The sequence below is a fragment of the Protopterus annectens genome, chromosome 6.part0 (assembly GCF_019279795.1).
Source record: "Protopterus annectens isolate FY-2018-M chromosome 6.part0, PAN1.0, whole genome shotgun sequence".
NCBI classification, from domain to species: Eukaryota; Metazoa; Chordata; order Ceratodontiformes; family Protopteridae; genus Protopterus; species Protopterus annectens.
The window spans coordinates 76,905,258-76,917,923 of NC_056737.1; the positions used below are offsets into that span (position 1 = coordinate 76,905,258).

Consider the following 12,666-nt stretch of genomic DNA (forward strand, 5'->3'; position numbering starts at 1 on the left):
GTTTATTTACTTGAATTTAGCTGTGATGGTCCAACTGGTTGGTGCCCCTTTTCAGCAGAGATCTAAGGAGATAAGCTTAAGTAAAGAGTAAAAGAAACAGTTATGAGTAAAACAACATACAGTATTGGTATAACACAAAACATGTATTTTGTATGTTGCTGTACATATATGTTGGAATTTTCATGAGTCATTGAAGTAACTTCAGAATTCTTTGCAGTCCAGGATTCTCTTTGAATTCTTTAGTCCAGGTCATTGGAGTTTGCTGTGGGAGGTACTTTTTGTTAATTCCAGGGCACCACAATTTTTCCTTTTTTTCCTCTCTTTGGAATTGTAATTTTCATTGACCTGAATGAGCTATTCATTTTAATTGAGCACCTTTTTCTATGGGGCATGTCTGAAAAAGGGCAGTAAGATGAAATATCTGACTTTAAAGAATTCTCTTTATTGGATAATTCTTTTGAAATTTTTCTTCTGCTGTTTGTAGTTTAGAAATATTTTTACTTTTACCTCTGCATTGGGATACCCTTATGTGTCACATGATAACATCACATAATGTCCTGCTGTGGCCCAAGGTCCTGTCTCTGTACCCCGTTGTTTGTTTTTGCTAGTTTGTGGTCCTAATATTTATTGTAACAAAAAAAACTCCTTTGCTCTCTACAGAAGTTGTAGTACTCTAAGAGCTCTTGTGGCCACCACACCATACCCAGGGCTTTCACCACTCACATTGTTGGTATTGTTTTGAAAATTAATATTATGTTAGGCACTGCAATACCTGCAGACTCTTTAGCCTAGCCATGTGTGGATAACATAGGAAGAAGCATGAGGGATTGTCTCTGTGCTTGGAAGATGCTAATGTTTGTAGGTGCGCTGACTAGACACAGTTAGGATGGTCCCTCGTGGTATTTTGGAATATTGCCAGAGCAACATGTGAGGCTGAGAGAATCATTACCGACACATAGATTGCATCTTGCAAAGTCTGTCTACAAAGTAGTTTCACTTTCTTTACATGTCAGGAATTCCTCTCCAACCAGCAATTGAATGAGATTGCACTCTTTGGTGGCTGATGATGAGAGGCCCTTGAAAGGAGCATTCCAACAGTTACCTTGGTAGGATGCATCTTGTAGCGTCCCCACTGCTTCCTACATGGTTGATTGAACTCTCTACTTACTAGTTGACTGCTTCTGTAGTATAACCCTAGTAGACATTGTCCCCTGGTGTGTGCATGTTAGTACTCACAGTAGAAGAGTCTTCTTTCCTATCCCTCCCCACTCAGAGTCCAACAAAACTCTTAGGTTAGGATCAGGGAATCTCCCCTGGGTTCTCCTGTGCCTGCAGCATTAATAGGATAGTCCTGACCACGGATGCTCCCTGGTTCTTAGTTTCTTGTGGAACCTGTCTGGACCATAGCAAGCTTGAGGCAAAGGGGTAGCTGTCACAGGCACAGTCTGTTAGGGGGCATGATCAGTGCTGCTGACTGAGTGGAATTGCAGTACTTGCATTGATTTGAATAGCTGCATTTGGGCAACATTGGGTCTGTGTAAATGAATGATCGATTGTATGCTAGTGGGTGGCTGGTGCTGTAATATTTGCAAGGAGAAAGCTAATGCCGTTTTTTACATTTTTGATGTTGGGGAGTATAAAGCCCTCTGAATATGAAGACTTTCTTTTTTTAGAGGGTGCCGATGTTCTTCATGTTTCACTGTTGCAGTCATCACATTTGGGTTATCTGCTTGCAGTAGCCCTCAGTCGGCCTGATTAACAAAGTCTTGGGTCCTGCGTCGGTTGCTGTCCCTTCTTCCATGACGTCAGGTCATCAGGAGTATAAAATATGCAGCCGACGCCATTACATCAGTCTTTCTTGCCGTGCGGTGCCCAAAGCAGAAGCAGTTCATAAGTGCCGGTCGGACGACTCCCGAAATTTTCATTTTCGAGTTTCAGAACCAAAGTCTTCAACTAAAGCTAAGTACCCCGTTGGGGAAACTTTTTCTTGCTCCTTACCGATGTCAGTAAAAGTTGTTAATTGCATTTCTTGTGGAAAGCAAATACCTTACAAAGATTTTAATTCGTACTGTATTCCTTGCCTAGGCCCTGACCATGATATACCTTGCTGTCATTTTTGTGCTTTATTTAATCAACGCACTATCCGTCGTCAGTATATTTTCACCTCTAAATATTTCGATTCTCAGTTCATTTATCCAGAAGTGTTGTCGGTAAGCCATCCAACTACCGGAATTCCAAAAAAATGCAAAGATAAAGACAGAGACAGGCCGCCTAGGTCCAAAGCTGCCGACCATCCTTCTAAGCCATTCGCCAGTTTGCCGGTACTCAGTGAGGTGCTTTCGCAGCCCCTGATACCCGCTACTTCTGATTCGCAGACCTCTACTGAGACCCATTCGGAGTCTGGTATGCTGCAGGATGCTTCAACTGTGGAACCTGCGGATGTCTCTACCTTGGATGGGTCAAGAGCCGCTGTGCAGACACCGGCTTCTGAGGGTGTATTCAGGCCTACAGACTTGAATATTAAACTGACGCCTCTTTCTTCTTTAAGGTCTAAACCTCGAACCATGTCTAGAAAACCGACACCCAGGCCTCATGCTCAGGCTTCTATGACTAAAAAACAAATGATAATAATGGCTGAGGATCTTATTACTTTAATCAGGGGTAGCCCCTTATGCTCAGGCCTCTATGCCTAAAAAACAAATGATAAGAATGGCTGAGGATTTTATTACTTTAATCAGGGGTAGCCAACCACCCTCTTCTAAGAGACCTAGGACTGAAATTGTTTATGAATCTTCTGACCAGGATTCTGATTTTTCTGATGATCTGGATTTACCCTTATCTACTTATGAGGATTCTGATGCAGAGGACTCTATTCCCTCTGATTCCCCTCCAGAGGATTTTTCTTTTGATGAAACCTTGCACACTCTAAGGGAGCATTTCCACTGGGAAAGCCAGGATTTTTCTGATTTGAAAAAGAGGCTTAGGGATTTCTTACTCTTGCCTCAGCACAGGCCTTTAGCTATACCTCCTGTACTAGACATTGTTGATGATGCCTGTTTGGCCCCTGGTTCTTTGCCAGAATACCTGACAGATATTACAGGGTTTCTGATTCTCACAAGTTCCTTTTTAAAAATCCTATTGCGGATCCAGAGACTATTTCACAGGGACCCAAGGGCATTAAGGCCTCTACTGCCAAAAACCCTATCCCTTTTGATAGAGACTCCAGGACGCTGTATAGATGGGGTAAGAAGGTTTACACTTCTGCAACCTTGGCCATTAGGGCCATAAATTGTCAGTTTCATATGTTAAAGTATCAGAAACATATTATTGGATTGCTTAAACAGAAAATGATGTTGATTCCTGACTGTGCTGAAAATAAGGAATTACAGGATTTAATGCATTCTGCTGAACAGGTTGGAAAACATACTTTGCAATGTGTGTTTGTTTCTTTAGAGGCCTCTTGCAGATCTGCTGTTACTGGGTCTGTACTCAGAAGGCATGCTTGGCTTAAAGAGCAATCTTTGCCTGATCATGTTAAAGATAAACTGTTGGATGCTCCCTTAAATCAGGACCACCTGTTCGGCAACAAAGCTGAGGAAGTTCTTAAAAAGATGGAAGATAAAGCTAAATCTGTGCAAACTGTTAAAGATTTCTTACAAGTTCAGCCTCCAAGATTTAGTAGGCATTGGCTCTCTAAGAATTGGTCCTTTCCGGCTCCTTCCAGGCCTTCTCAATCCAAACCCAGACACAGCAGAGACCCCAGGTTTCAGTCCCAGGGGACACACAAGACTAAGCAGTGGGGGGCTTCCACTTCCAAATCTGGGAGTAGTAAGACTCCCCCCTATGTAAAACTGTCTCAATGACTTGTTTTTAAAACTTCCAAGCACTTCTCAACTCAATGCTCCTTTAGGGGGAAAGATTGGTCTGCAGGACAAAAACTGGGAACTCATTACACAGGACAAATGAGTTTTAAATATAGTGTCCCAAGGATACAGATTTCACTTCCACACATTACCAATGCCAAAAGGTTGGCCAGATCTACCCCCAAATCCATGGGCAGAGGCTCAAAAGCATATACTCTCTCTCTTTTGAACATAAAGGCTATTCAAACTGTACCAGAAGAGGAAAAAGGACAAGGTTTCTCCTCAAGACTTTTCCTGGTACCCAGAAAAGACAATTCATGGCATCCTATTCTGGACCTGTCTACTCTAAACACCTTTTTGGTGATTCCAAAATTCAAGATGCTGACGCTTCAGTTGCTTTCTATGCTAGGAAAAGATGCCTGGTAACACTCGATTTAAAGGAAGCATACCTGCACATCCCAATCAGGGAATCTTGCAGAAGATACCTGTGCTTCAAAGCAGGTTACAATCACTATCAGTTCTCTGCACTGCCGTTTGGCGTATCTACTGCACCCAGGGTATTCACAAAGTGCCTAGCACCAGTTACTGCATTTTGCAGGCAAAGAAATATTCAAATATACCCATACCTGGACGATTGTTTAATTCAGGCAGAAAGCCAGGACATACTTTTGAATCATCTGGCCTTTGTACAAAGGGTGCTAACTTGTCTGGGATACACCATAAATGAAAAGAAGTCACACCTGGTACCCTGTCAACAAATCATATTCCTGGGAGCAAGCTTGAATACAACTTCCCAGATGGCTTTCCTCACACCAGAGAAACAATTTTTTTTGACAACCTACTTCAAACAAGTGGCCACAAAAGCCCTACTATCTGCAAGGCAAATACTACAAGCCTTGGGGTTCATGGCCTCCTGCATTCTTCTAATTCCATATGTAAGATTGCATATGAGGAAACTACAGTGGTATCTAAAAAGCCTATGGTGTCAACATTCTCAGAATCTAGAAGCAATGATTCCTATCATACCTTGCCTATGCCTAGAGTTTCTTTGGTGGGCAGAGGCCTACCATCAAAACAATGGACTACCATTCACACCACCCCCTGCCGCCCAAACCCTAACAACAGATTCATCAGATTATGCATTGGGGGCTCACCTGGCAGGGAAGTGCATTCAGGTCAAATGGAACCCAAGTCAAATGTACTTGCATATCAATCAAAAAGAACTGTTAGCTGTACAGAATGCTCTGACAGCCTTCAAGGACCACATTCTTCCAGGACAATTAATGGTAAAGACCGACAACGCCACTGTTATGTGGTACATAAACAAGCAGGGGGGACACATTCTTACCCCCTATGCAGACTAGCCATGGCATTGTAGAACACAGCCCTGAGCTACAAGTGCATCTACAAGCTCAGTTCCTGCCAGGAAAACTAAATACACTGGCAAACGAACTAAGCAGAAACCTCATGGACCCACATGAGTGGAAGCTGGAACCAAGGATTTTCAACATGTTGACAAGCAAATGGGGGAGCCCAGATATAGACCTGTTTGCCTCCCCCCAGAACTATCAATTCAACAAATTTTGCACAAGGACTCCCCACAAGTAAGCTTGGAAAGTGGATGCTCTGTCTTTCAGATGGAAAAACCTATCAGTTTATGCCTTTCCTCTTCTGCGTCTGCTCTCCAAAGTACTACTAAAGATAAAACAAGACAAACCAAGGACGATTTTGATTGCACCAGACTGGCCACACCAACACTGGTACCCCCTCTTGCGCAGCGTGTCACTGTTGGCCCCATGGCACCTGCCTCAGACTCCTACCCTATTGTCTTAGCAGGAGAACCAGATTCTGCACCCTCAGCTTCATACACTGAACCTAGCAGCCTGGCTAATTACCTAATCTCTGCTTTACCATCCCTCAGTAAACCAGTGATGGATATCATTTTAGAGGCAAGGAGGCCTAGTACTAGAAAATCTTATGCTGAAAAATGGAAAAGATTGTGTGCCTGGAACCAGTCTCAAGGGATGAGCACACCAGTGCCCAAGTTACCTCAGATTTTACAATACTTAACTGAGATGCTTCACAAGGGCCTGTCTTTCTCCTCCATCAAAATTCACGCCTCAGCCATTCCAGCTCATTATAACACAGAACCCCCCCCTTCTCTCATCTGCTGCTTAAGCAGCTCCTCAGAGGGGCCAAAAATCTACGACCACCCAAGAGAGCCCCATCTCCAGCCTGGGACCTTAACTTTGTATTGGAAAAGCTCACCCTTCCTCCTTTTGAGCCAGCTGCCACTGCGGATTTAAAATTCCTCTCTTGGAAAACAGCTTTCCTTTTAGCAATCACTTCAGCAAGAAGGGTATCTGAATTACAAGCCCTCATGGCAGTGGAACCTTTCATCATCTTTCATGCGGACAGAGTGTCCCTCAGGACCAATCCCTCCTTCTTGCCCGAGGTGGTATCCAATGTGGCCCTTAATCAGTCCATTCATTTGCCAACCTTTTTTCCTAACCCTCAGAACAAAGAGGAACGGATACTGCACTCCTTAGACGTGCACAGACATCTTAGATCCTACTTGGACAGGACTAGAGGGGAAGGCTATTTCAAAGCAAACCATTTCCAAATGGATAGGCCAGTGCATTAATTTCTGCTACAATCACCATGGAAAACCTATCCCATAGGGGATCAGGCCCCAGTCAACCAGGGCTGAATCTACCTCTACATCCTTTCTTAGAGGCGTCCCTATCAGGGACATCCTAGAAGCTGCTACCTGGAGTTCAGTACATACTTTCACCAAGCATTACCATCTACCAATTTTCTCTAAATCCAGAGCTGGCTTTGCCACTGCAGTCTTGCAGGGCCTTATAGCTGGTTCTAATGCTATCTAAATTCCTCCTCCCATCCTTAGCTTTTGGAATCTACCCAAATGTGATGACTGCAACAGTGAAACACGAAGAACATGGTACAGTTGTAGACACTTACCATAAATGTAGATGTTCGAGTGTATTCACTGTTGCAGTTCTGGTTACCCTCCCTCCAGCCCCCTTTCTTCTTTTGGTTGTACCTCTACTCTCCTTTACTATGTTCAAAAGCTTTTTGGTGTATTTGCTTTTTTGTTGGAGGTATAACCTTGTATATTTATAGATTTAATTGCTTTCCATTTGGGGGCACCTGACATCTGGGGCAAGAAAAACTGATGTAATGGCATCGGCTGCATGTTTTACACCCCTGACGACCTGATGTCATGGAAGAAGGGACAGCATCTGACGCAGGACCCACGACTTTGTTAATCAGGCCGACTGTGGGCTACTGCAAGCAGATAACCCAAATGTGATGACTGCAACAGTGAATACACTTGAACATCTACATTCATGGTAAGTGTACACGACTGTACTTTGCACCCCCTGGGAACAAGGGCTTATGCCAGCAATGGTCCTCTCACCATCCTTTTCTGTCCCTGTGCTTCATTTGATGGGTGCTTCCCCAAGGGATGGGACCCTGTTCCCTTATCCCTGATGCTTACATTTCACATGACTTGTGTGAATACAGGCCTGCAGGATACTCTGTAAGTCCCCTGTTGAATGGAATGAAATTCTGTGTAACCATTCTATGTCAGATCCTTATGTTGCTCCTTTTATCCAGACTACTTCCTAAAGACCACTGCATTGCCACATCATTGTTCCTGGCATGTAGTCTAAGGCTTTGAACGGGGTTTTCAAGAAGGCATTCTCTTTTTCTGCAATGAGACTTCAGTTCCATAAGTACTTGTCTCACTTGTTCAGGTTCCTCCATCATCTCTGGTGGGTCAGGCAGAAGATAGTCTGGCCATATTCAGAAAGAATCTTGTTAAGACTCTTACCATGGCTTCTATGTGGGCTTTCATATGGCCCAATTAAACACTGACTGTGTTTATCCTTTAGCTCAGGAAACATGCTTTAGCATATGACTGCACAGGATGTGCTGATTTTAGACATTTCATGTAAGCTATCTTGGTTGCTCCATTTTAAGGAAAGACGCCCTATGGGCTAGTCTCCTTGAACCTGACTGAGGATGTTCAAAGAGGACACAGACCCTCCACACTGTGAGGAGCCTGTTATCCCTTTCATGCTTCCAGGCCAGCTTTTTTCTCTAGGAAGAAGCTCTCTCAGAGGACAGAAAGGACCCTTAGTGACAGGCATGTTGCATCTCCTTAACTATGTCTCCTAAATCTTCATTGATGGCAACCCTATCAATCCAGCAGTCGCAGTCCTGACTATCGGCAAAGACTGCCCATAAAGCACCTGTTTCAGTTTTTGCCTCATTTTGGAGAACTTTGTAAAGGAGCACTGGGTTCTGGATTTGCTAAACTAGACCAACTCTTAGTGCATTTATATCTTCTCTCAGAAAGGGCAGTGCTCAGAAACCAGGCCTTCTCTTTACACTTTTTGGGACAGCACCAGATTATACTTCTCAGGAACTATAACATTCAGATAGAATCCAAGGGTTTTTCTTTTTCTTTCTGATTCCAAAATAGACATGAAACTTCTTTCTGATCTTGAGCCACCATGTTCACTGAGTATATATACGGTGCAATCAAGTTCTAGATGGTGGTGTTCAAGGTATGATATCACATAGCCACAGGACATCTTGGTGTCTTCTGCACATCATTATTTGGGTTTTGCACATAAAGTTGCTTCATTTTGCTCTGAATGGCCCCCACTTTCAGTTCCAAGTGCTGTGACCTGGTCTTTTTCATGAATCCAGAGTGTTTGTCAAGGTGCTTGAAGGCACTCCATATGATCCTTTATATGAATGAATGACTGCTTGTCACTCCTTCAGCAGGCAATTTGGTATTGTCCTGATCTCAGGTGCTGTCATGGTTTTAGGCTGTGAAGAGAGCTGCATAATCTGGGAGGAGTCTGCTATGGGCCCTTATGGGTGGGCTGCTTTTTTTATCAGGGCAGACCTGGATACTCTTCGATGATTGCTATTCCTTTCCACAATGAAGGCTCAGGAAGTCATGATCTTGGCCACCTGTGTAAGGATGCTATGGAGAGTCTAGGTTTTGACCTTCTTGGCACATTGTTTGGCAGATGGCAAGCATCAATTTTGCTCTTGTGAGGATGTAGGGGTTACAGTGGGTGCTGTCAAACCTTTGTCACTGCATTTGAGCCTAATCCTTTTCTTTCAGTCTTGTGCTTTTCTGACCCAAGAATGGCTTCACTGATGCACCTCAGCTTGATCAGCCTCAAGCTGGCAACTTGGTTGATCTCAACTGGATTTCCCTCAGGGACCAATTTTTAGGGTAGGTACTTGTGGTAGGTAAAGCCAGGATGTCTTGCTGTGGATGTGTTAAGTGGAAAAGATTCTTTGTGTGGCCTTCTACACAAGGCAAGGCACATTTAGAAGCCATAGAACCCATGGTTTGCAGTAGCTTTGCCCAGGTGGCCTCTTTTATGCATCCATTAATGTACACCCATCTGCTGCTGCTGTGGTGCACATTCCATGGGACCCCAGACAATCATTTTACTTACAGTAAGGCTGTTTTTAGAGGAATACCTTATCTCACTTCTCCTTAAAAAAAAAAAAAAAAAAAAAAAAAGTAAAACATAGTTCCACATCAGTGAGACTTAAATTTCCTAGTAGAAATATTAACTCTTCCCTAATTATTACCCTGTGCTGCTGTAATCTCTGAAGAAGTCTACAAGGATGAAAGTGCTTATTCCAATAAAACCTATAAAATTAATGATCTGGAGTCAGTCTCTTTTTGAAGGGGGGTTTGGAACTGGATTTATTTTGTTTTTTAGAAATACAATTATTTAGTTGATGGGATTGCGCTAAACACTTGTACTGTTAACAGTCCTGTGTTGGAATTTCAACATACCAGGGAAAAATGGCAGATTACCCTGCAAAACTAATGTCATCTGAGTGAGTGGAAGCTTCACAACCTTTTTTTTAAACAATATTGATATAATAGCAGTTATAGCAAAAAGATTAACATATGTTGGGTTACATGCATAAAGTTAAAGTTGCATTACAAAGAAGCTAAGTAACAATTTTACATTGATATAGTTCAATAGGTCAACAATAATTTTTTTTTGTTTGTATAAAATTATGCAAATGCATAGTAAACACATTGGAGAGAGAGGTGTAATGAGGTACTAAGTATGGTCCTTTTGAGGGTACATGAGTACATAAGTAATGGTAAAATGCTGGTGGCAGGTCATAGCCTACTCTACCAGGCAGTAACCTTCTTCAACAGTGTTACTAGCTCCAAGTGTTTTGCAAAAGAGCTACCTGGAAAACTGTGTATGCCATGTTCAAGCATTATAAGCTGTATTTCCAGTCCAGAAGGAGAGACAAGTTTCCTCTCTCTGACCTGATGAGCATGCTATATGGGCCTTCACTCACTAGGGAGTGATATCTGCTCAGTACTCTTTCCAGAAATAGAGTCTACTTTGTCACTGGTTATTGTGATGCTAACAGTATAATTATGTAAGCACACTCCCTATTATGGTAGATACTCAAATGTAGGGTTCCTTGCTGTGATGTAGACTCCATCTCTCCTTCTCTTGATACGTAGGTCATATTTCTGGTATAATTCCATCCTGGACTGTCATAAAGGTTGTAACATCTACTGGAAACACTGTCTTAAAGTACACATGACACAAAAGTTTGAATTTCATATATTTTTCTCTGCACCAGTGCATAGTTGGTATAAGCTGATTTCTTTTTCTTTGTGTATCTGCCAAAAAAGTCCAGCTCACAATATACTCTTGCCTCATTTCATTTTAATATTTTGTTTGACTGCCATAAAAAAGTAAAACAACTTTTCATTGAGCTCAGGTAGTGAACACTTACTCTTGTTGCTTTACAGAGACAGTAGCAGTAGGAACAAAGGCATTTTGTATCTGTTCATTTCATATGTTCTTTGAGTCACTTTAATCCATTGGGTCAACACAGTATGAGGAAACCCTAAACAGATGAGTAACTCCCTCTTTTTCAGGTATGCCAATGAGTTTTTGATTTTTTTTTTTTTTTACAAACCCTGTCATCATTGACCATCTTTTCCCTTCAGGTGCTCTAACTTAGTCTCTGTAAGTATGAGCTGATAGTTGTTTTTTTCATTTCACGTTGCACCCTGAAATGTCCACATATTCAGTAAGTATGGCTACTGTCTGTCTGGGCACCATATTAGTCACATATATTCCTCATGGGTGATGTTTATTCCTAGTAGAGACAAAGTCAGACAGATTAATCTCAATGAGATGTTGTCTTGACATCTTCAGACCAGTCTGGGGATGTGGAGTACTAAGGGGAGTCACCGACATCATCCTGGTTGTGTAGTACAACCAACAGTGTGGGGCATGCACTCTTAGTCCCTTTGTAAGTTGGCACAGATAGCCGGGAATCTGGTGTTAAAGCAGAACCTTCATCACAGGGCATATTACATCCCACCTTCACAGAATGCTCTCACAGACTTTTTGAAAAGGTCCGTCACTAACAACAGTGAGTGGAATGTGAATCCTGAAATTGTCTGCAAGCTTATGTTAGTTTGGGGGTGAACCCAGAGGTATTGCCCCCCCCACAGAATCAGTAGTTCTCATAGTTCTGCACCAGATGTTCTTGCAAGGGAGCTGGGGAGTGAGTGCATTTGCAATTCCATGGAGCAGAGGCCTTTTTTTATCGCTTCTGTGCCTTACCTAGGATCCCTAAACTAATACAAAAGGCAGTGTCAGCCTGGTTCTGGTGATACTCTTGCACCAATATAACCCTGGCTTACTAAGAGGGATGAGCATAAGAAGGTCTGCTGCTCTTTCTCCTGCCACACAGCTTTCTTTCTCAACAGCCTGAAACCTGGGTGCATTCCAACTTAAAACACTTCAAAATTGCAGTCTGGAAATTAGAAGGCCTTGATGCCATACTGGCACTTGATCTTGAGCACTGTTAAACAGGTTAGAATACTCAGCACTAGGAGAATGCTACCCAATGTATTGAAAATAATTTTCTTTTTGGTGTTCAGAGCATCGTTTATAGCCCAAGACACCATCAGTTCAGTAAGCCTTACTTTATAATGCAACCCTGTCTGCCAGGAGTGTCATCTGTTTCTCAAGCTTCTTGAGCATTTTAAAACTGGTTTCCTGTTTATAGCTTCATTTTCAGGCTGCATCATACACTAAGCCAACCAGTATTCCTTCTTAGTCTGATTCATCTTTCCTGCCTCCCACTTCTTCTTGCTCTCCTCCTTTCTTTGATAACATTCTTACTTGTGCTTTCCACCACCAGCTTTCCTTATTAACCTAGCTGTTCTGTAGTTCTATACTGTTTTCAGACTTTGTCATTCTTCAAATCCACATATTTTCTCTTTCTTGAGGTGCTAGAGCCCTATTTATTCACTTGAAATATTATTTTGCTCCAGTCAGTTTCCAGATCTTCAGCCTAGTCTGTGTTGACCTCAGTGCCTTCTCTGATCATTACGTACAGCTGATTGTGGCCACTATTGGTTTATGTTGTGTGCCAACTGTTTCACTGGGGATGACTTTGCATTTGCTGACTTTACCCCAGTGCCTTTTCCTTGTTAGCAGAACATCTACCTGTTATCACAACCCTGCTCTGGGATGTTGGTTGGGTTAACCCTGTCTTTACAATGGAGTCTTGATTGCCATGACACTAGCAGTAATTCTGATAAAATCTCTCCCTGAAATCAGAGGTACTCTACCTGCCTTTGAAAAGTGACTCAGCAGGTGGTACAAAGAAACTCAATCAGGTTGTAAGGCAAAGACCAAAAGATATTCATCAGATGCCACCAGCAGCCTGCTGACCA

General features: G+C 42.6%; 1 protein-coding gene across 1 annotated transcript in view; it reads left to right on the top strand.

Moving 5' to 3' along the window:
* Positions 1–12,666, top strand: part of TTC8 (tetratricopeptide repeat domain 8) — a gene marked incomplete in the record, with an annotated part of 1,400,571 nt that overhangs the window by 623 nt on the left and 1,387,282 nt on the right.